The sequence below is a fragment of the Chiloscyllium plagiosum genome, unplaced genomic scaffold (assembly GCF_037043375.1).
Source record: "Chiloscyllium plagiosum isolate Xiang-an unplaced genomic scaffold, Cpla_swu_hap1 HiC_scaffold_26, whole genome shotgun sequence".
In the NCBI taxonomy this organism is placed as follows: domain Eukaryota; kingdom Metazoa; phylum Chordata; class Chondrichthyes; order Orectolobiformes; family Hemiscylliidae; genus Chiloscyllium; species Chiloscyllium plagiosum.
Genome location: NW_028270164.1, coordinates 9,388,046 through 9,409,626, shown reverse-complemented (window position 1 = coordinate 9,409,626; position 21,581 = coordinate 9,388,046). Strand labels below are relative to the sequence as shown.

The 21,581-nt window shown below is 44.9% G+C and overlaps 1 pseudogene across 1 annotated transcript in view; it reads left to right on the top strand.

Moving 5' to 3' along the window:
* The first annotated feature begins 2,251 nt into the window (after positions 1 to 2,251).
* The window catches only part of LOC148145077 (uncharacterized), a 132,601-nt pseudogene continuing 113,271 nt past the window's right edge, over positions 2,252 to 21,581 (top strand). The window contains exons 1-3 of the transcript XR_015750890.1: positions 2,252 to 2,772; positions 12,074 to 12,098; positions 15,907 to 16,032. The product of XR_015750890.1 is annotated as an uncharacterized LOC148145077 (transcript). The remainder of the gene's footprint in view (positions 2,773 to 12,073; positions 12,099 to 15,906; positions 16,033 to 21,581) is intronic.

The window sequence follows — 21,581 nt, the reverse complement described above, 5'->3', positions numbered from 1 at the left end:
TTATGGAGTCATAGAGTCGTACAGCACTGAAACAGACCCTTTGGTTCAACTCACCCACACCTACCAGGCATCCCAATCTGGCCTAGTCCCATTTGCCAGCATTTGGCCCATATCCCTCTAAACCCTTCCTATTCCACCCATCAAGATGCCTTTCAAATGTTATAATTGTACCAGGCTCCACCACATCCTCTGGCAGCTCATTCCATAGCCGCACCACTCTCTGCGTGAAAAAGGTACCCCTCAGGTCCTTTTTAAATCTTTCCCTTCTCAGATTAAACCTTTGTCCTCTAGTTTTGGACTCCCATGCTCTGGGGAAAAGACCTCGACTATTCACCTTATCCTAAAGAAGGGTTACACTCGAAATGTTGACTTCTCCACCTCCTGATGCTGCCTGAATTGCTGTGTTCTTCCAGCCTCCTGCTTGTCCACCTCGGATTCCAGCAGTTGTAGTTTTTTTGTGTCCAATTCACTCTATCCATGCCCCTCATGATTTTATAAACCTCTATAAGGTCACCCTTCAGCCTCCGACGCTCCAGGGAAAACAGCCCCAGCCTATTCAGTCTCTCTCTGTAGCTCAAATTGTCCAACCCTGGCAACTCTGAGTGAGTTTAAATCCCCATATATCAACATAGATACAAAAGGTATTGTTACTAAATGACTGCATCAACAAATGAAGGAGTTGGTGAGACCTTGGTACAGAGCCCGCGAAAACCAAGAAATAGCTCCTGCAAGTCAAAATGTAGCTCCTGAAAAATGTCAAGACGAGTGCTTGGAAACAACAATATACTGAGCGCTAATTTCAGCTGATAATTTCCTGTTCACTCTTTTTAATGTTAATCAGTGTAACCCCATGGACTGCACAATTCAAGAACACAGTTCACCACTACCTTCTCAAGGGCATTTAGGTTTAGGGAGTAAATGCTGGCCCAACTAGTGATATCCATATCCTGAGAATTCATTTGAAATAAACACCTCGATTAAAGACATTGAAGAATGTCGCTGATTCGGCCATCAGTTCTGCAGGTTCCTCCTAAAGCATAAGGTCCCTCGTTAGAAGATGTTTGTTGGGATCAGCTGGTGCAGTGGCTGTGTTCAGTTCCTTCACATTTGCAGGTCTTAGGGGAAGATCAGCAAGCGAGAAGAAGGGCATGGACGTGCCATTCAAAGGGCCAGCACAGACACAGTGGGCTGAATGGCCTGCCTCCTTGCAGGACAATACTGAATGCTTCGTCTGTGGGCCAGCTTCTTCTCAAACCAGGATCAGAAAACTGGGACAAAAGCAGAGGTTGCTGGAAGAGCTCAGCAGGTCTGGCAGCACCCGTGGAGAGAAATCAGAGTTAATGTTTCGGATTGAGTGACCCTTCCTCAGAACTGATGGTAGCTGGGAAAAAATTGGGTTTTATGCAGAAGATAGGGTGGGGGAAGGAGGTAAGGAGTAATCGGTAGATGGAGATAGTGCCCAAAGAGAGAGAAGAGTAGTGCACAGACAAAGGAGTGGCTAATGGTCAGCCTAGCTACTAATGGGGATTGTTAGTGACTGATAATGGATCATGCGTAAGAGCTGATTGTGTGATAACAAGAACCAAAAAAGAAATTGCTGGAAAAGCTCAGCAGGTCTGGCCGCACCTGTGGAGAGAAATCAGAGTTAGCGTTTCGGGTCGAGTGACCATTCCATGTGATAATAAGTCCTGGTGTGTGGGGGTTGGGGTGAGGACATGGGAAATTATTTAACTCGATATTGAGTCCAGAAGGCTGTTGAATTCTCAAGTAGAAAATCAGGTGCAGTTCTTCTAGCTTTGCAGAAAGCTGGGTACTGGAGATTTACCTGGAGGTAAACCTCATATTGCTGAAAGTTTTAAATACAGTGATCCTAAACACACAGAGTACTTACTGCTGATGTAGGATGTTACCACGACGATTCATTTTGCATGTTTAACAGCAACACCAAGCAATAAGAAAACCTTAAATAAAAATAGAAATTGCTGGAGAAACTCAGCAGGTCTGACAGCATCTGTGGAGAGAGAAAAACAGAGTTAAAGTTTGGAGTCCAATGTCCAGTCCGGGGTCTGAAGAAGACTCCAAACATTAACAGTCTGTCTCTCTCTACGGATGCTGCCAGATCTGTTGAGTTTCTCCAGCAATTTCCATTTTCATAATTGATTTTGGAGATGAATTGAACACATCAGGTGGTTCCACACATTCCTTTTTTTTAAAAGTCAGAGATTCTCGAGTTTCCGAAAAAGGGTCACTGAACACGAAACATTAACTCGGTTTCTCTCTGCACAGATACTGCCGGACCTGCTGAGTTTCTCCGGCAATTTTTCTGCTCTTTTTTTCTTCAGATTTCAGGATATTATACTCCAATGTCAACATGTGGTGAAAAAATATTGCAAACCCCAGTAACAAAAGTCTTTTGGCAGTCACACGCCTATGAATGGGTGGATTGAAGTTTTTTTTTGTATCTTTTCCAAAACTCTTGGACAAAGTGGGTAAACAGGATTACAGATCAAGTTTCAGTACAGCGCAGGTTACTGTCTCCCTGTGCAACATTACAGACTCCAGATTTTGCTCCTTGTTGATTGTTCCTTGCCCTTGACTGGGCTGCAATTCAGACGAATGGACAGTGGGATTCCTGGTACTATCCCGGGATGGTGTTTCCGTCTGGTGGTTGCATCATTAGCTGCTCTGGGACTTGCAGACAGCAGCAGATATGAAACCCTGGCACTTTCCAATAGGACTGTCGAGAGTTGTACTGAGGACTGTTCACAGAAGGTAAGGTCTGTCCTCTCTTGTGAGACGGGGTGTTGGGGGGGGGGGGTGTTGCTGGGGAATCCCTCTGAATAAATATGTAGGAAATTGCCATACCTTAGTAGCAGATCCAAAAGTTCAGAAATACCCCTCCAGCCAAAGCAAAACAATTAACGATTCCAGCTCACGGGATTCCTCCTTCCTGTTAAAGAAACGTGTTTTCTAAATGTGACGTAGAATCATGTTATTGGCATTGTTAAGACTTTTAGGACCCAAAGGGGGTTAGGCAGAGCAGGTGGAGAGAGAAGCTGTTACAAAAACAGAAGTTCCTGGAAAAGCTCAGCAGGTCTGGCAGCATCTGTGGAGAGAAATCAAAGTTAACATTTTGAGTCCAGTGACCCTTCCTTAGAACTGATGATGGCTAGGAAAATGTTGGTTTTTATGCAGAAGATAGGGTGAGTGGAGGGGGTAAGGAGTAAATGATCAGTGGGGATACAGCCCAAAGGGTTGGGCAGACAAAGGAGTGGATAAAGATCTGGCTAGGAGGGTGAATAGCTGGTAATAGAGACTGTTATGGTGAACATTAGGTCATGTGTAATGGCAGACGATGTAATAGCAAGGCCTAGTGTGTGTGGTGAGAGGGCTAGGACATGGAAGAGTTCAGATCCTGAAATCATTGAACTTGATGTTGAGTCCAGATGGCTCTAGGGTCCCCAAGCAGGAAATCTTCCAGCTAATGCTGAGCTTCACTGGGAGGCTGCAGCAAGCCTGAGACAGAGATATTGGCCAGGGCTTATGCCTGAAACGTCGATTCTCCTGCTCCTCAGATGCTGCCTGACTGGCTGTGCTTTTCCAGCATCACACTCTTCGACTCTGACTCTCCAGCATCTGCAGTCCTCCCTTTCTCCTGCTCTGTAGGAACTTCTTAAGGCTGAAAGACCAGAGGGCACAGGTAACCTCCAAAAGAAGCAAAGATGATGTGAGAAAAATGAAATTTCACTCCATATTGAGTCCAGAAGACCTGCTGAGATTTTGCAGCAACTTCCGTTTTCGTTCCCAATCTCTTCAATCTATCCTCATTGCTGAAGTTTTTCATCTCTGGAAGCATCCTTGAAAATTATCACTTAAACATATAAAATGTGCTGGATTGTGGGGAAAAGGAAGAGAGTGGTATTGAGTAAAAAATGCTCAGACAGCCAGTGCAAACACGATGGACTGAATTGCCTCCGTCATGATTCTGTAATCCCATGAGGGGTTCTGATACTCATTCTGGTTAATCCAGCAGGTCCAGGAGAAGCAATGAGCTGCTCTCTGCAGTTTGAATGCACAATGCAGAACTTCAGAGAGTTAGAAAGTAATATTCTTTACATAATTCAATGAATTTGTTAAAAGTCAAATGAAATAATTTGCCATTGTTGCTTTATCTTGAAGATGTCCCTATGCTTTACGAATGAGAGGGGAAAAGGCTACAATATTCTAAAGGTGGTTAAGCAACTGAGTTAAAAAAAAGTTTCATATTTCAGCAACAACTTTAACTTAAATAGCAATCTTTTCTTCCAAACTCAGAAGAATGACTTCATTACCTGGGATCAGACATATTTAAATATTTAGATTGAGTAGCAGTAAATTCTTTTTAAAAGGATTTATTTGCTTGAAACAAAAATAGAAATTACTGGAGAAGCTAAGCAAGTCTGGCAGCATCTGAGGAAGGATCACTGGACCTGAACCATTAACTCTTGATTTCTCTCCACAGATACTACCAGACCTTTTGAGTTCTTCCAGCAATTTCTGGTTTTGTATCTGATTTCCAGCATCTGCAGTTCTTTCGGTTTTTAATTGATTGAAATATTGGAATGGTTGACAGTGTGTGCTAATCTACAAGATGCGAAGCAGCAACGCAGCCAAACCCCTTCAAAAGTACCTTCCAAATCTGTGAGTTCTACCATCTCGAAGATCGAGGGCAGCAGAGCATCACCAGTTGCAAGATCCCCCCCCCCACTCCCCCACTCCCACCCCCACTCACCATTCTGCCTTGGAAACAGATCATCATTTTTACTTTACTGTGGCTGGTCAAAATCCCAAAACTCCATCCCTAAAACCACTGTCACTGCTCCTGCACCATAAGGATTGCAGTGGCTAAAGAAAGCTGCATTCTCCAGGGAAATAATTGTTGAGACTTTGCCAGTGTCACTTACACCCCAAACATGAATGTTAAAAAAAATTCAGGATTTGGGGATCATTTGGCAGGAGACAGGGATATGAGATTTTAACTGGCACCCCTGAAAATTTCTACATTTTAAAATTAGGACTGCTTGCTTAATTAAATTCTTAAACCATTTTGTCGCCTGCTGGAGACAGGAATCCTGGTCTTGCAAAGAGTGAAAACTTTGGCAAATGTTTTAATTAGTATTTCTGCCTGGCTTTTGAACAAACTGACCACACCCCAATGATGGGAAGCTGTATATTCTGTCCAGTGATCAAAACATCTTGGCAGACATTTGCAGGGGTGTGGATCCATTGTAACTGGGGTGATTCCAAACTCTGACTCACCTACCCTGGGTTACACCACTTACACTACTGAACTGATATGTCCTTTCAAAACTCATTCTTACAAAGTTTGCCTGACAAAGCTGGGGCTAACCTGTGGTCAGATGATTGCTGTGGTCAACGTCAATCCTTTAAATTTTAAAAACCATTTAGAACATAGAACATTACAGTGCAGAAGAGGCCCTTCAGTACTCCATGTTGCACTGACCTGTGGAAACAATCTGAAGCCCATCTATCCTATTATCATCCATATGTTTATCCAATGACCATTTAAATGCCCTTAAAGTTGGCGAGTCTACTACTGTTGCAGGCAGGGTGTTCCATGCCCCTATACTCTCTGAGTAAAGAAACTACCTCTAACATCTGTCCTATGTCTATCACCCCTCAATTTAAAGCTGTGTCCCATTGTGCTAGCTATCACCATCACCATTTGACCCCATAAAAGTCACAGGTTTCAAAATTAATATTTGGAAATCAAAAAGGATATTAGCAACAAGTAGAGGATGGGAAAACTTGGGTTGTTTTCAGTAGACATGGATCAGGGGGTGCTAGTCGGAATTTTTCTCTCAGGGTGGAAGCGTCAAACATTACGGGGCAAACCTTTATGGCGAGTGTGGAAATATTTGAGGGAAATGTGCAAGGTAAGGTTTTTACACAAAGGGTGTCAGGTGCCAGGGGAGGCAGCAAATACATTAGTAAAGTTTAAGAAGTATTTAGACAGAGATATGAAGAGGCAGGGAATGGAGGGATACAGACCATGTGCAGGCAGGTGAGGTTAGTTTACAATAGCATCATGGTCAGCACAGACATTGTGGGCTGAAAGGCCTGTTCCTGTGCTGTACTGTTCTATGTTCGATGATAAAATGATTATCACAAAAATCGCACAGAAGATTAGAATCCTTACAGTGTGGAAACAAGGCCTTTCGGCCCAACAAGTCCACACCAACCCTCTGAAGAGTAACCCACCCTGACCCATTCCCCCTAACTAATACACCTAATTCTACTGGCAATTTAAACATGACCAATTCACCTGACCTGCATATCTTTGGACTGTGGGAGGAAACCCATGCAGACACTGGGAGAATGTGCAAACTCCACACAGACAATTGCCTCAGGCTGGAATTGAACCAGGTCCCTGGATTGTGAGGCAGCAGTGCTAACCACTGAGCCACCATGCCACCCCAAATATATCCTTGAGTTCATCTCATTTGGTTCCAACGTTTTATCAACTTTAAATACAGACATCCTATCCAATGTCTCCTCACTGATTTTAAACCTTTCCAGGGACTGAGTTTACTTGCCAAGGCCCAGGTAGCATCTCTTTCCTCACTAAAGACAGATGCAGAATATCCATTTAACAACTAAACATTTGGCCCATCATGACTGTATTAAACTCCCCAGTTGAAGCATTGCCATCCAACTGAATTGTTTTCAGCAGCTGCAAAGTTGGAAGAAGTTAGCAAGAAGTCCTGTGCACCTGTCAGCAAAAGAGAGTAAAAGATGACAGGTTGACTATTGCTTCCCAAATCATGGCGCTGGACATAACACCAGTAAGTAAGCTTGGGATCTTTTCTCTTGTTCATTCAATGAATGTGCGCATCACTGGCAAGGCCCATGTTCCTCTCTCCCTTTGGGGGATTCATGTGGATCGGTGCCACAGCATGAGACATTTTATAAAAGCTTTTATTGCCAAATATGGGCATCATTGGCTGGGCCTCCATTTATTGTCCATCCTTAGTTGGCCTTGAGAAGGTGATGGTGAGCTGCCTTCTTGAACCGCTGCAGACCATATACTGGGTATACCCGCTGTGCTAAGCGAGGCAGTTCAAGATGGTGATCGGCTTGGAGGGGAACGTGCAGGGCGGGAGGGGGTGTCCTCACATATCTGCAGCCCTTGTCCTACTAGATGGTGGAGGCCACACAGGCTTGTTGAAGGAGTCGAAAGGTGTGGTGCTGAAAAAGTACAGCAGGTCAGGCAGCATCCAAGGAGCAGGAGAATCGACTTTTTGGGCATAAGCCCTTCATCAGGAATGCCACTCACCATCCTGAACTCCCTTGTGCAGCACAATGGGCATTTCCAGTATATGGACTGCAGCGGTTCAAGAAGGCAGCTCACTACCACCTTCTCAGGGTTAGCTAAGGATCGCTAATGGCCGAAACAAACTCCTATGATGGCATTTCCAAGAAAGGCAGTGGATTATCTGGGCATTATCATCATGCTGTTTGTGGGAGCTTGCTACATAGAACATAGAACAATACAGCACAGAACAGGCCCTTCGGCCCACGATGTTGTGCCGAACATTTGTCCTAGCTTAAGCACCCATCCATGTACCTATCCAATTGCCGCTTAAAGGTCATCAATGATTCTGACTCTGCCACTCCCACAGGCAGCGCACTCCATGCCCCCCCCACTCTCTAGGTAAAGAACCTACCCCTGACATCTCCCCTATACCTTCCACCCTTCACCTTAAATTTATGTCCCCTTGTAACACTCTGTTGTACCCGGGGAAAAAGTCTCTGACTGTCTACTCTAACTATTCCCCTGATTATCTTATAAACCTCTATCAAGTCACCCCTCATCCTCCGCCGTTGCAATAAGAAAAGGCCTAGCACTCTCAACCTATCCTCGTACGACCTATTCTCCATTCCAGGCAACATCCTGGTAAATCTCCTCTGCACCCTCTCCAAAGCTTCCACATCTTTCCTAAAGTGAGGCGACCAGAACTGCACACAGTACTCCAAATGTGGCCTAACCAAGGTCCTGTACAGCTGCAACATCACCTCACAACTCTTGAATTCAATCCCTCTGCTAATGAACGCTAATACACCATAGGCCTTCTTACAAGCTCTATCCACCTGAGTGGCAACTTTCAAAGAGCTATGAACATAGACCCCAAGATCCCTCTGCTCCTCCACCTTACTAAGAACCCTACCGTTAACCCTGTATTCCGCATTCTTATTTGTCCTTCCAAAATGGACAACCTCACACTTGACAGGGTTGAACTCCATCTGCCACTCCTCAGCCCAGCTCTGCATCATATCTAAGTCCCTTTGCAGCCGACATCAGCCCTCCTCACTATCCACAACTCCACCAATCTTCATATCATATGCAAATTTACTGACCCACCCTTCGACTCCCTCTTCCAAGTCATTAATAAAAATTACAAACAGCAGAGGACCCAGAACTGATCCCTGCAGAACTCCACTTGTAACTGGGCTCCAGGTTGAATATTTACCATCTACCACCACTCTCTGACTTCGACCGGTTAGCCAGTTCTCTATCCAACTGGCCAAATTTCCCTCTATCCCATGCCTCCTGACTTTTCGCATTAGCCTACCATGGGGAACCTTATCAAAAGGAGAAAGTGAGGTCTGCAGATGCTGGAGATCAAAGTTGAAACTTTATTGCTGGAACAGCACAGCAGGTCAGGCAGCATCCAGGGAACAGGAGATTCGACGTTTCGGGCACAGGCCCTTCTTCAGGATGGGCCTGTGCCCGAAACGTCGAACCTTATCAAAAGCCTTACTAAAATCCATGTACACTACATCCACTGCTCTACCCTCATCCACATGCTTGGTCACCTCCTCAAAGAATTCAATAAGACTTGTAAGGCAAGACCTACCCTTCACAAATCCGTGCTGGCTGCCCCTAATCAAGCAGTGTCTTTCCAGATACTCATAAATCCTATCCCTCAGTACTCTTTCCATTACTTTGCCTACCACCGAAGTAAAACTAACTGGCCTGTAATTCCCAGGGTTATCCCTATTCCCTTTTTTGAACAGGGGCACAACATTCGCCACTCTCCAGTTCCCTGGTACCACCCCTGTTGACAGTAAAGACGAAAAGATCATTGCCAACGGCTCTGCAATTTTCTCTCATGCTTCCCACATAATCCTAGGATATATCCCGTCAGGCCCGGGGGACTTGTCTATCCTCAAGTTTTTCAAAATGCCCAACACATCTTCCTTCCTAACAAGTATCTCCTCTAGCTTACCAGTCCGTTTCATACTCTCCTCTTCAACAATACGGTCCCTCTCATTTGTAAATACTGAAGAAAGATACTCATTCAAGATCTCTCCTATCTCTTCCGACTCAATACACAGTCTCCCACTACCTATCCTCGTTCTCGTCATTCTCACGTTTCTCACATACGCATAAAAGGCCTTGGGGTTAGCCTTGATCCTACCCGCCAAAGATTTTTCATGCCCTCTCTTAGCTCTCGTCATCTCTTTCTTCAGGTCCCTTCTGGCTATCTTGTATCCCTCCACTGCTCTGCCTGAACCCTGTTTCCTCAACCTTATGTGAGCCCCCTTCTTCCTCTTTACAAGACATTCAACCTCCCTCGTCAACCAAGGTTCCCTCTCACGACCATTTCTTTCCTGCCTAACAGGTACATACATATCAAGGACACGTCATATCTGTTCCTTGAAAAAGTTCCACATTTCAACGACATCCTTCCCTGACAGCCTATGCTCCCAACTTATGCTCCTCAGATCCTGTCTTGCAGCATTGTATTTACTCTTCCCCCAGTTGTAAAACCTACCCTGTTGCACGTACCTATCTCTCTCCATAACCAAGGTGAAAGTCACAGAACTGTGGTCACCATCACCAAAATGCTCACCCACTAACAAGCCCATCACTTGTCCCAGTTCGTTACCAAGTACCAAATTCAATATGGCCTCCCCTCTGGTCGGACAATCTATATACTGAGTTAGAAAAGCTTCCTGGACACACTGCACAAACACCACCCCATCCAATCTACTTGGTCTAAAGAGCTTCCAATCAATATTTGGGAAGTTGAAATCGCCCATGACTACTACCCTGTGGCTTCTGCACCTTTCCAAAATTTGTTTCCCAATCTGTTTCTCCACATCTCTGCTGCTATTGGGGGGCCTATAGTAAACACCCAACAAGGTGTCTGCTCCTTTCCTATTTCTGACTTCAGCCCATACTACCTCCAAAGGCAGATCCCCCTCGAACTGCCTTTCTGCAGCCATTATACCATTTCCAATTAGCAACGCCACATGCCCTCCTTTTTTACCACCCTCCCTAATCTTCCTGAAAGATCTGTAACCAGGAACCTCCAACAACCATTCCTGTCTCTCTTCTATTCACGTTTCCATGATGGCCACAACATTGTAGTCCCAAGTACCGATCCACGCCTTAAGTTCATCCACCTTATTTCTGATACTCCTTGCGTTGAAGTATACCCACTTGAACCCATCTCTGTGTCCGCAAGTATTCCCTGTCAGTGCTACCTTCTCCACAGCATCCCTACATTCTTGGACATCCTGAAAAACAGCCTAACCTACTTGCTGGACTACAAGCCTGGATCCCATCCCCCTGCCAAATTAGTTTAAACCTCCCCGAAGAGTGCTAGCAAACCTACCTCCCAGGATATTGGTGCCCTTCTGGTTCAGGTGCAACCCGTCCTGCTTGTACAGGTCCCACCTTCCCCAGAATGCAGTCCAATTGTCCAAATACCTGAAGCCCTCCCTCCTACACCATCCTTGCAGCCACGTGTTCAACTGCACTCTCTCCCTATTCCTTGCCTCACTGTCACGTGGCACCGGCAACAACCCAGAGATGGCGACTCTGTCCGTCCTAGCTTTTAGCTTCCAGCCTAACTCCCTGAGCTCTTGAATGACCTCCCCACCCCTCTTCCTACCTATGTCGTTGGTGCCAACGTGCACCACGACTTCTGGCTGCACACCCTCCCCCTTAAGGATTCTGAAGACACGGTCCGAGACATCTCGGACCCTGGCACCCGGGAGGCAACAAACCAACCTAGAGTCTCGCCCATGTCCACAGAACCGCCTGTCCGTCCCTCTAACTAGAGAGTCTCCTATAACTAGCGCTGTCCTCCTCTCCCCCTTTCCCTTCTGAGCCTCAGAGCCGGACCTCGTGCCAGAGACCCGGTCACTGCAGCTTACCCCTGCTCGGCCGTCCCCCCCAACAGTATCCAAAGCGGTATACTTATTGTTGAGGGGAACGACCACAGGGGATCCCCGCACTGCCTGCTTCCTCCCCTTCCCACCTCTAACTGTTACCCAACTACCTCTGTTCTCTGGCGTAACTATGTCCCTGTAGCTTCTATCTATCACCCTCCAGGCCTCTCGAATAATCCTCAGTTCATCCAACTCCAGCTCCAGTTCCCTAACGCGGTCTGTGAGGAGCAGGATCTGACTGCACTTCCTGCAGATGAAGTCGGCAGGAGCATCGGTGGTCACCCCTACCTCAAACATCCTGCAGGAGGAACATTCCACTGCCTGCGCTGCCATAACTCTGCACTTAGTCTCCAAAACAAGAACACTAAGAAGCTTACCTGTTCAGCCGACTGAGTCCTTTATTTTAGGTTAGAGGAGGAGGGAGGGTGGGAGACACTACACGTTCTTAAATAACAATCACTTACCTTCCCGACCAGCTCATCAGCTGCTGTGTTCCCTCCATTATAGCAGTGTATTTGATTCGTTGGCTATAAAGAACCTTGAGACATCTGTTGGGCAAGAAAGGTGCTATATAAATGCAAGTCTTTTCTATTTGTAAATTCTAAAACACTCAAGGGAAACTAGGCATGTGCAATAAATGCTGAGTCAGCCGGTGACACCCATACCTCTTGAGCAAGTAAACATATTTTGTGCTTTCAACATTGTGTTGCTCAAGTTCCACACCCTAGCCAATAGGTAAAACTGTGACTGATAGATATAGTTTGGAATAAATGGAAAACTGTGAGTTCTAATAGATCTAATGTGCAGTTTGTCCTTTGTGTCTTTACAGAATCTTCCCTGCCGTGTTATTAAAGGTGGGTACTGAGCTTATTTACCCTTTCTTTTCTCGATTAAAATAATATGGAGTTAATCCTTCATTGCTCTGTCACCAAGGAGAACATTGAGCTTGAAGAATACACACCTGCGCACATAAATTCTCATCCACTTCTCATTCTGACTTGGTAGAAAAGCCAGTGAGAGATTTGTCAGCTATTTTACATTACCTCACATTCACACTTCAATTGTAGTGAATAGGGAGAGGTGTAAAAGTAGGTGCCAATCTCCTATTGCCTGTTCTAGTGGGGAACGGGGTTCCACTGTATAGCACTGGCTGCTGCTCCTGTTAATCACCCCAAAAGGAAAGTTAAAAATCACACAACACCAGGGTATAGTCCAACAGGTTTATTTGGAAGCACTAGCTTTTGGAGCACTGCTCCTTTATCAGGAGCTACCACAGTTACCTGATGAAAGGGTGTCGCTCTGAAAGCTAGTGCTTCCAAATAAACCTGTTGGACTATAACCTGGTGTTGTGTGATTTTTTAACTTTGTCCACCCCAGTCCTACACTGACACCTCCTCATCATGGACCCCAAAGGTAGGTAGACCAATTATCCACTTTCCAGAACCTCTTGCTCAGTTAATGCAACATCAAGACGAAAACTGCATCACTTTATTTCTGTGGTCATTTGCCACAATTATCTCCTTTACAACGGTGGCCACATTTCAAATGTGTTTGTTTCAGTGTGGCTTGGGATTTCCTGAAGTGACTGAAAGTAACAGTGAGTGCCAATGTCTATTGGAATCTACAGCCAGATCTGATTCTGTCCTTCCCTAATGCTTTCCAGTGACAGTAATTGACAAATATTCAGGAGCAGGAACTCCCCAGGCAGCTCTGATAGCCAAAGTAACATTCATTTTCTTTCCTTGAAAAATATTTTTTTCCAAGAAATATATTTTATTCATAAATTTGTACAATTACAAGACAAAACATTTCAACTTTAAAGTTACAGGAAGTGCATCAAAATTCAACCTGTCGCCATATAGCATGTTCCACTCTGAGCTGTCTCATTACAATTCTATTAGTCATAATGCTTAAAATGTATATTCCATATCAGGTAACGTACCCTAGAGCAAAACATTTCAAATAGTGCCATAGAAATAAACATTTCTCCACGTACCATATTTTACTCTGAGATGCCTGATTACAGTCTCAATGCTGTTCCTGTTCACATTGTGAATCAGCTGGTTGAGCAGGCAGTGAAAGTTCCTGATGAAGAGCTTATGCTCGAAATGTTGACTCTCATGCTCCTCAGATGCTGCCTGACCGGCTGTGCTTTTGCACCACACGTTTTGACTCCGATCTCAGCATCTGCAGTCCTCTCTCTCTCTCCCAAATGGTATACTGGCCTCTATTGCAAAAGCATTCGAGTACAGGAGCAGGGAAGTCTTATTGCAATTGTACAGGGCCTTGGTGAGACCACAGCCAGAGTATTGTGTGCAGTTTTGATCTCCTTATCTGAGGATAGATGTTCTGATAATGGAGGGAATGCAACAAAGGTTTATCAGATTGATTCCTGGGATGGCAGGACTGAATAATAGAAAAACTTAATCAGTTACAATTATACTCACGGGAGTTTCGAAGAATGAGGAGGGATCTCATAGAAATCAATAAAATTCGAACAGGATGAGACAAAGTAAACACAGGAAAGATGTTCCCAATGGCTGAGGAGTCCAGATCCAAGTGTCATAGCCTAAGGATACAGAGTAGACCATTTAGGACTGAGAAGAGGAGAAATATCTGTGGGGAGCCTGTGGAAGGCTCTGCCACAGAAAGCAATTGAGGCCAAAACATTGAATTCAAGAAGGAGTTAGACTTAGGTCTTGGGGCTCAAGAGGTCAAAGAAAGTGGGAACTGGATACTGGAGAGAAATTGGGAATGGAAGACTAGAGAGAAAGTGGGAACGGGGTACCAGAGAAAATATGGGAATATGGGACTGGAGAGAATGTGGAAGTAGGATACTGGAGAGATATTGGGAATGGAGGACCAGAGAGAAAGTGATAACTGGGCACTGGAGAGAATGTGGGAATATGGGACTGGAGAGAAAGTGGGAATGGGGCACTGAGTTGGCTGGTCAACCATGTTCATGTTGAATGGCAGAGCAGCCTCAAAGGGCCAAATGGCCTACTCCTGTGTCTATTTTGTTTGTTTCAATGTACATTCCACATAAGGCATACACTCCGAGGAATTCCACGGATTCCAGCCCCACAGTGTACTATGGCTGAAAGCCCTTAGAGAACGAACTTGCCCTTGAGGATTGCCCTTAAACATCAACAATTTTCAGGTAGACCAAAAAATTTCTTCCGCCAAGTTGACAGTCCTCTCGGCATAGTTGGAGTATATCAGCAAACTGACCAGAGAGCAGAATGCGTGATCAGAGAAGGTTAATTGATGGCCTTGGTTCTAACTTGAACATCAAGGCTAATATTCCAGTTGAGTTCTGCAGTAGAAATATGAACCAAAGTCCCATCTGCCTGCTCAGGTTGCTGTAAGAGATCCCTGGAGACTATTTTGAAGAAGAACAGGAATGTTATCCCAGGGTTGGACCGAAGGCTCTGTTTCCATGCTGTACATCTCTATGACTCTATGACTCTATGTATCTTGCCCAATAGGTATTGACCAATCAACATCACAACAATAGATAACTGGTCATTAGCTCAGCGTTGTTTGATGAAGTTTGCTGTGGGAATACAAATTGGATGCTACATTTCCTACATTGCACTATATACAAAAGGATTTACTTGACTGTAAAGTGCTTTGAGATGTCCAGCAGTTGTGAAAAATGCAACACAAATGTGAGTCTTTTTTTAACATTTTAAAAATATTCAACAGAAAGGGAAAACAAGCAAAATCAAGCAACTCCTAAGAAATGTGTTTCACCACAAAAGGAGGCGATGGAGTGTCTGGAAAGTGACTTAATTTCTCTCAGATAAATAGAGAACAGTGCTCCTTTAGAAGCTGGAGTACAGAAACCTGGCTGTACAATCAGAGTCTCTGTCCTTTAATGTGACATTAGCCCAAATTTCTGAGTGACATTCATAGCGAAGTAGGAAATAGAAAGAGGCCGTTCATTCTCTTGAGGCTGTTCTGTCATTCACTTACATCATGATTGAACCTTAACTCGGAAAAGCAACTAAGATAATCAAAGACCCCTCTCACCCCAGTTACACTGTCTACCACCCTCTTCCATCGGACAGTAGGTACAGAAGTTTGAATACACATCCGAACAGATTCAAGAGCAGCTTCTCCCCTGCTGTTATCAGATTTTTGAGCAGATCTCTCAAATGTTAACTCTGATCTCTCTGTCTCTCTGAACCATCTCTATGGCTGTAACACTGTATTCTACACTCTGTTTCATTACCCTGATACACTTTGTATGGTATGATGTACCGATACAGCACACAAAGCAACATTTTTCACTGTATCTCGGTACATATAACAAGAATAAATCAATCAATTAATATTACTTATTATCCTGATCCAACCAAAACCCAAGATGCTCAGTTTTGACATTTTTGATCGATTCGTTATCAAACTTCAACAGCCTTTTTGAGGGAGAGAGTTCTTGACCTCGTTACATTTTTGTGTGAAGAGTTGCAATTCTAATCCTGGCTCTAATTTTTAAATTATGCCCCCTTCTAATGTTTGTTTTGAACCTCATAATTCAATCGCACTATAATCTTCTAAACTTTTTGGAATCCAAGCCTAGTCTAGGCAACATGGAGGGTTTACACGTGAGCGAGGATCGACCACTTCTGTCTCACAGTTTTTTCTTTATTTCATCAGGCGACTGTCTGCCCAAGTACCATGATAGTTGGCCTCTCTCACCACCTCGGAACATGGATATACACATCGTTCTGCTGAAGGGGGTGGGGCCAGTGTTAGAGATCAATTTCACCTATTCAGCTGATGGTAAGCCATTTCTCCCCGCCTTGATTCTTTCACGGGACATGCAAAGCCAATATTTGTTGCCCATTCCTGTTTACCTTTGAACCAAATGGATTGTTGGGTTACTTTAGAAGACTATTAAAGGTCAACCACATTACTGTGTTTCTGAAACCAAGGCAGATTCCCTTCCCTCGAGGGCATTAATGATTAATGATTGTAGCCAGGGTGTGACCCCATTACTGAGCTGACCTTTATATTCCAAATGTGGTCATTGAATTTAATACCTTTAATAATTTATGGGTGGCATGGTGGTTAGCACTGCTGCTTCACAGTGCCAGGGACCCAAGTTCGATTCCAGCTTCGGGCAACAGTCTGTGTGGAATTTGCACATTCTCCCTGTGTCTGCGTGGGTTTCCTCTGGGTGCACTGGTTTCCTTCAACAATCCAAAGATGTGCAGGTCAGGTGAATTGGCCATATCAAATTGTCCATAGTGTTCAGGGATGTGTAGGTTAGGTGCATTAGTCATAGAGTCATAGGGTAGGGGGTGGGTTACTCTTCAGAGGGTTGGTGTGGACTTGTTGGGCCAAATGGCCAGTTTCCACACTGTAGAGATTCTATGATTTTATGATCTGTCTGCTTCGCTGGCGGGATTTGAACCTGTACCACCAGCCCATGGTCTGGGTCTTGGGATTACTAACCCTTAATGTTACCACTATGGTACCATCTCCCTCACAATGATACAAAGAAGAAGCTTTTCCAAATGTCACCTACACATCTTTCTACAAACCCAGCGGAACTCCTTGCAATCCAAATATTCACATTAGTTTTCTCCATGTACTCCTGTAGTTACTGTAACGAGGTCAGCCAGGTGGACTTCATAGAATATGAGTTCCCTGTTTGGGGCTGTTAATTTGATCCAATTAGGGAACCCTGGCTGACAGATATAAACAGGAGTGTCAGACATCCTGTTCACTCTGAGAGCTGGCTCTGAAGGAACTGGATCAGTGTCAAGGCTTCTCCACCTGTGAAGAAAGTGTGATTTGGTGTCGGCATATGGCCTCTGTGGAGTTATTTCAACTCCAACCCCCAGCTTTAGGCATGATCCTCTGATACTGTAGGTGCAACGAAATGGGGAAGAAAACACAAGATTGGCACGAGGAAATGATGCTGTTTTGAGGAGCTGGAGAAGGCACAATGAGCTGAATAACCTCCTTTTGCTAAAGAGGACCAAGCTGGTTAATGTTCGTTACTATATTGTGTGTTGTAGAATGTGAAATGTGTGATTTATTTTTTGGTGTAACCTTTCATGTTCTTTTCATTGTGCCTTGCTTGGCTGTGGCCATTATTGGCAGGGACAAAATTTTTTGCTCATTCCAATTGTCCTAAAACAGAGTGCTATGTTAAGCCAATTAGAGTCATAGAGATGTACAGCATGGAAACAGAACCTTTGGTCCAACTTGTCCATTCCAACCGGTTATCATCAGTTAATCTAGTTCCATTCACCAGCATTTGGCCCACATTCCTCTAAACCCATCCAGTTCATGTACCCATCCAGATGCCTTTTAAATGCTGTAATTGTATCAGCCTCCACCACTTCCTCTTGCAGTTCATTCTATACGTGCACTACCCTGTGCATGAAAACATTACCCCTCAGGTCCCTTTTAAATCTTTCCCCTCTCACCTTAAACCTATGCCTTCAGAGTTTGGACTCCCCTACCATGGGAGATTGACTTCTGCCTATCCGTGCCCCACATGATTTTATAAACCTCTATAAGGTTACCCCTCAGCCTCCAAAGTCCCAGGAAAAATAGCTCCAGCCTGTTCAGCTTCTCCCTTATAGCTCAAGCTTTCCAACCCTGCCAGCATCCTTCTAAATCTTTTCTGAACCTTTTCAGGTTTAACACCCTCTTTCCTATAGCCGGGACACCAGAACTGAATGCAGTATGCCAAAAGTGGCCTCACCAATGTCCTGTACAGCCTCGCCATGACGCTATAACTCTTATGTTCAATGCACTGACCAATAACGACAAGCATACCAAACACTTTCTTCATTACCTTATCTACGCTGGAGCTCCACTTTCAAGGAACTATGAACCTGCACCCCAACATTTTTGTGTTTGCCAACACTTCCCAGGACCCTAACATTAAGTAATTTGTCTTACCAAAATGCAACACCTCACATTTATCTAAATTAAATTCTATCTGCCATTCCTCGGCCTATTGACCCACATGATCAAGGTCCCATTATACTCTGAGATAACCACCTCACTATCCACTACACCACCAATCTTGGTGTCATCTGCAAACTTGCTAACTATACCTCCTCTGTTCACATCCAAATCATTTATGTAAATGACAAAAAGCAGTGGACCCAGCACCGATCCTTGTGGCACACCATTGGTCACAGGCCTCCAGTCTGAAAAACAACCCTGCACGACCATCTTCTGTCTCCTATTTTCAATCTAATTTTGTATCAAAATGTCCAGCTCTCCCTGGATTCCATGTGATAAAACGTTGCTAACCACTCTGCCATTTGTTGAGTGTCGAGCTGAAGTCCTTGTACACAACATCCGCTGCTCCACCCTCATCAATCCTCTTCGTTACTTCTTCGAAAAACTCAATCAAATCAGTGAGAGGCGATTCCCCATGAATGAAGCCATGTCAATAATTCCGAATCAGTCCTGGCCTTTCCAAATGCATGAAAACCTATCCCTCAAGCATTTTAATCATTGTTTACTAAACTTTATTTAGTTTGAAAAATTTGCAGAAAACGATTACAAACTGCTCAAATTTGACATTGTATAGAATGTAATGCAATTGATTTTTTTGCAGTAGTCTATGAGTTATTCCACTGAACTTAATTCCAGGTTTTAATTACAATTAATATTTACATTTCATGTCAATATTATTTTTTTCTAGTGCAAAATGTGCTCAGGGATATTATGTGGGTTCCATGGCTCCTGAAAGATGGAAAAAGAACAGAAAAGCAGATGTCTGTGGAGGACGGGGAGGATGAAGTGACAGAGAGTTAGTGGTTCAAAGTCAAGGGGAGTGGTCATGTGACAGGCTACTGGAGGAGATGTGAAAGAGAGAAGGAGGGGATGTAACAGATAGAAGGAGGGATGTGAAAGAGAGAAGGAGGGGATGTGAAAGACTGGAAGGGGTGTGAAAGAGAGAAGGAGGAGATAAGAAAGAGAGACTGAGGGGATGTGAATGAGAGAAGGAGGGGATGTGAAAGAGAGAAGGAGGGGATGTGATAAAGAGAGAAGGAGGGGATGTGAAAGAGAGAAGGAGGGGATGTGAAAGACAGAAGGAGGAGATGTGAAAGACAGAAGGAGGGAATGTGACAGCCAGAAGGAGGAGATGTGAAAGACAGAAGGAGGGGATGTGACAGACAGAAGAAAGAGATGTGACAGAGAGAAGGAGGGGATGTGAAAGAGAGAAGGAGAGGATGTGACAGAGAGAAGGAGGAGATGGGAAAGGGTGAAGGTGGGAATGTGAAAGAGAGGAGGTGGGGATGTGTAAGAGAGAAGGAGAGGATGTGACAGAAAGAAGGAGGCGATGTGAAAGAGAGAAGGAGGGGATGTGAAAGAGAGAAGGAGGGGATGTGAAAGAGAGGAGGGGATGTGAACGAGAGAAGGAGGGGATGTGAACGAGAGAAGGAGGGGATGTGTAAGAGAGAAGGAGGGGATGTGACAGACAGAAGGAGGAGATGTGACAGACAGAAGGAGGGGATGTGAAAGAGAGAAGGAGGAGATGTGAAAGACAGAAGGAGGGGATGTGAACGAGAGATGGAGGGGATGTGACAGACAGAAGGAGGGAATGGGACACACAGAAGGAGGGGATGTGAACGAGAGAAGGAGGGGATGTGAAAGAGAGAAGGAGGGGATGTGAAAGACAGAAGGAGGAGATGTGAAAGACAGAAAGAGGAGATGGGAAAGGGTGAAGGTGGGAATGTGAAAGAGAGGAGGTGGGGATGTGTAAGAGAGAAGGAGGGGACGTGAAAGAGAGAAGGAGGGGATGTGACAGACAGAAGAAGGAGATGTGACAGAGAGAAGGAGGGGATGTGAAAGAGAGAAGGAGCCGATGTGACAGAGAGAAGGAGGAGATGGGAAAGGGTGAAGGTGGGAATTTGAAAGAGAGGAAGTAGGGATGTGTAAGAGAGAAGGAGGGGATGTGACAGAGAGAAGGAGGGGATGTGAAAGAGAGAACGAGCAGATGTGAAAGAGAGAAGGAGGGGGTGTGAAAGAGAGAAGGAGGGAATGTGAAAGAAAGAAGGAGGGGATGTGAAACGAGAGAAGGAGATGATGTGAAAGGGTGAAGGAGGGAGTGTGAAAGACGGATGGAAGAGATGTGAAAGAGAGAAGGAGGGCATGTGACAGACAGAAGGAGGAGATGTGAAAGAGAGAAGGAGGAGATGTGAAAGAGAGAAGGAAGGGATGTGAAAGAGAGAAGGAGGAGATGTGAAAGAGAGGAGGGGATGTGAACGAGAGAAGGAGGGGATGTGAAAGACATAAGGAGGGGATGTCAAAGAGAGTAGGAGGGGATGTGACAGAGAGAGGTAGGGGATGTGAAAGAGAGTAGGAGATGTAAAAGAGGGAAGGAGAGGATGTGAAAGACAGAAGGAGGGGATGTGAAAGAGATAAGTAGGAGATGTGAATGAGAGAAGGAGAGGATGTGAACGAGAGAAGGAGGGGATGTGACAGACAGAAGGAGGGGATGTGAATGAGGGAAGGAGGGGATGTGAAAGACAGAAGGAGGGGATGTGAAAGAGAGAAGGAGAGGATGAGAAAGACAGAAGGAGGGGATGTGAAAGTGAGTAGTAGATGTGAATGAGAGAAGGAGGGGATGTGAATGAGAGAAGGAGGGGATGTGACAGACAGAAGGAGGGGATGTGTAAGAGAGAAGGAGGGGATGTGAATGAGAAAAGGAGACGATGTGAAAGAGAGTAGGAAGGGATGTGAAAGAGAAAAGGAGGGGATGTGAAAGACATAAGGAAGGGATGTCAAAGAGAGTAGGAGGGGATGTGACAGAAAGAAGGAGAGGATGTGAAAGAGAGAAGTAGGAGATGTGAATGAGAGAAGGAGGGGATGTGAATGAGAGAAGGAGGGGATGTGACAGACAGAAGGAGGGGATGTGAAAGACAGAAGGAGGGGATGTGACAGACAGAAGAAGGGGATGTGACAGACAGAAGGAGGGGATGTGAAAGAGAGAAGGAGGCAATGTGAAAGACAGAAGGAGGGGATGTGACAGACAGAAGGAGGGCATGTGAAAGACAGAAGGAGGGGATGTGAAAGACAGAAGGAGGGGATGTGACAGACAGAAGGAGGGGATGTGAAAGAGAGAAGGAGGGAATGTGAAAGACAGAAGGAGGGGATGTGACAGACAGAAGGAGGGGATGTGAAAGACAGAAGGAGGAGATGTGAAAGACAGAAGGAGAGGATGTGAAAGACAGAAGGAGGGGATGTGACAGACAGAAGGAGGGGATGTGAAAGAGAGAAGGAGGGAATGGGAAAGACAGAAGGAGGGGATGTGACAGACAGAAGGAGGGGATGTGAAAGACAGAAGGAGG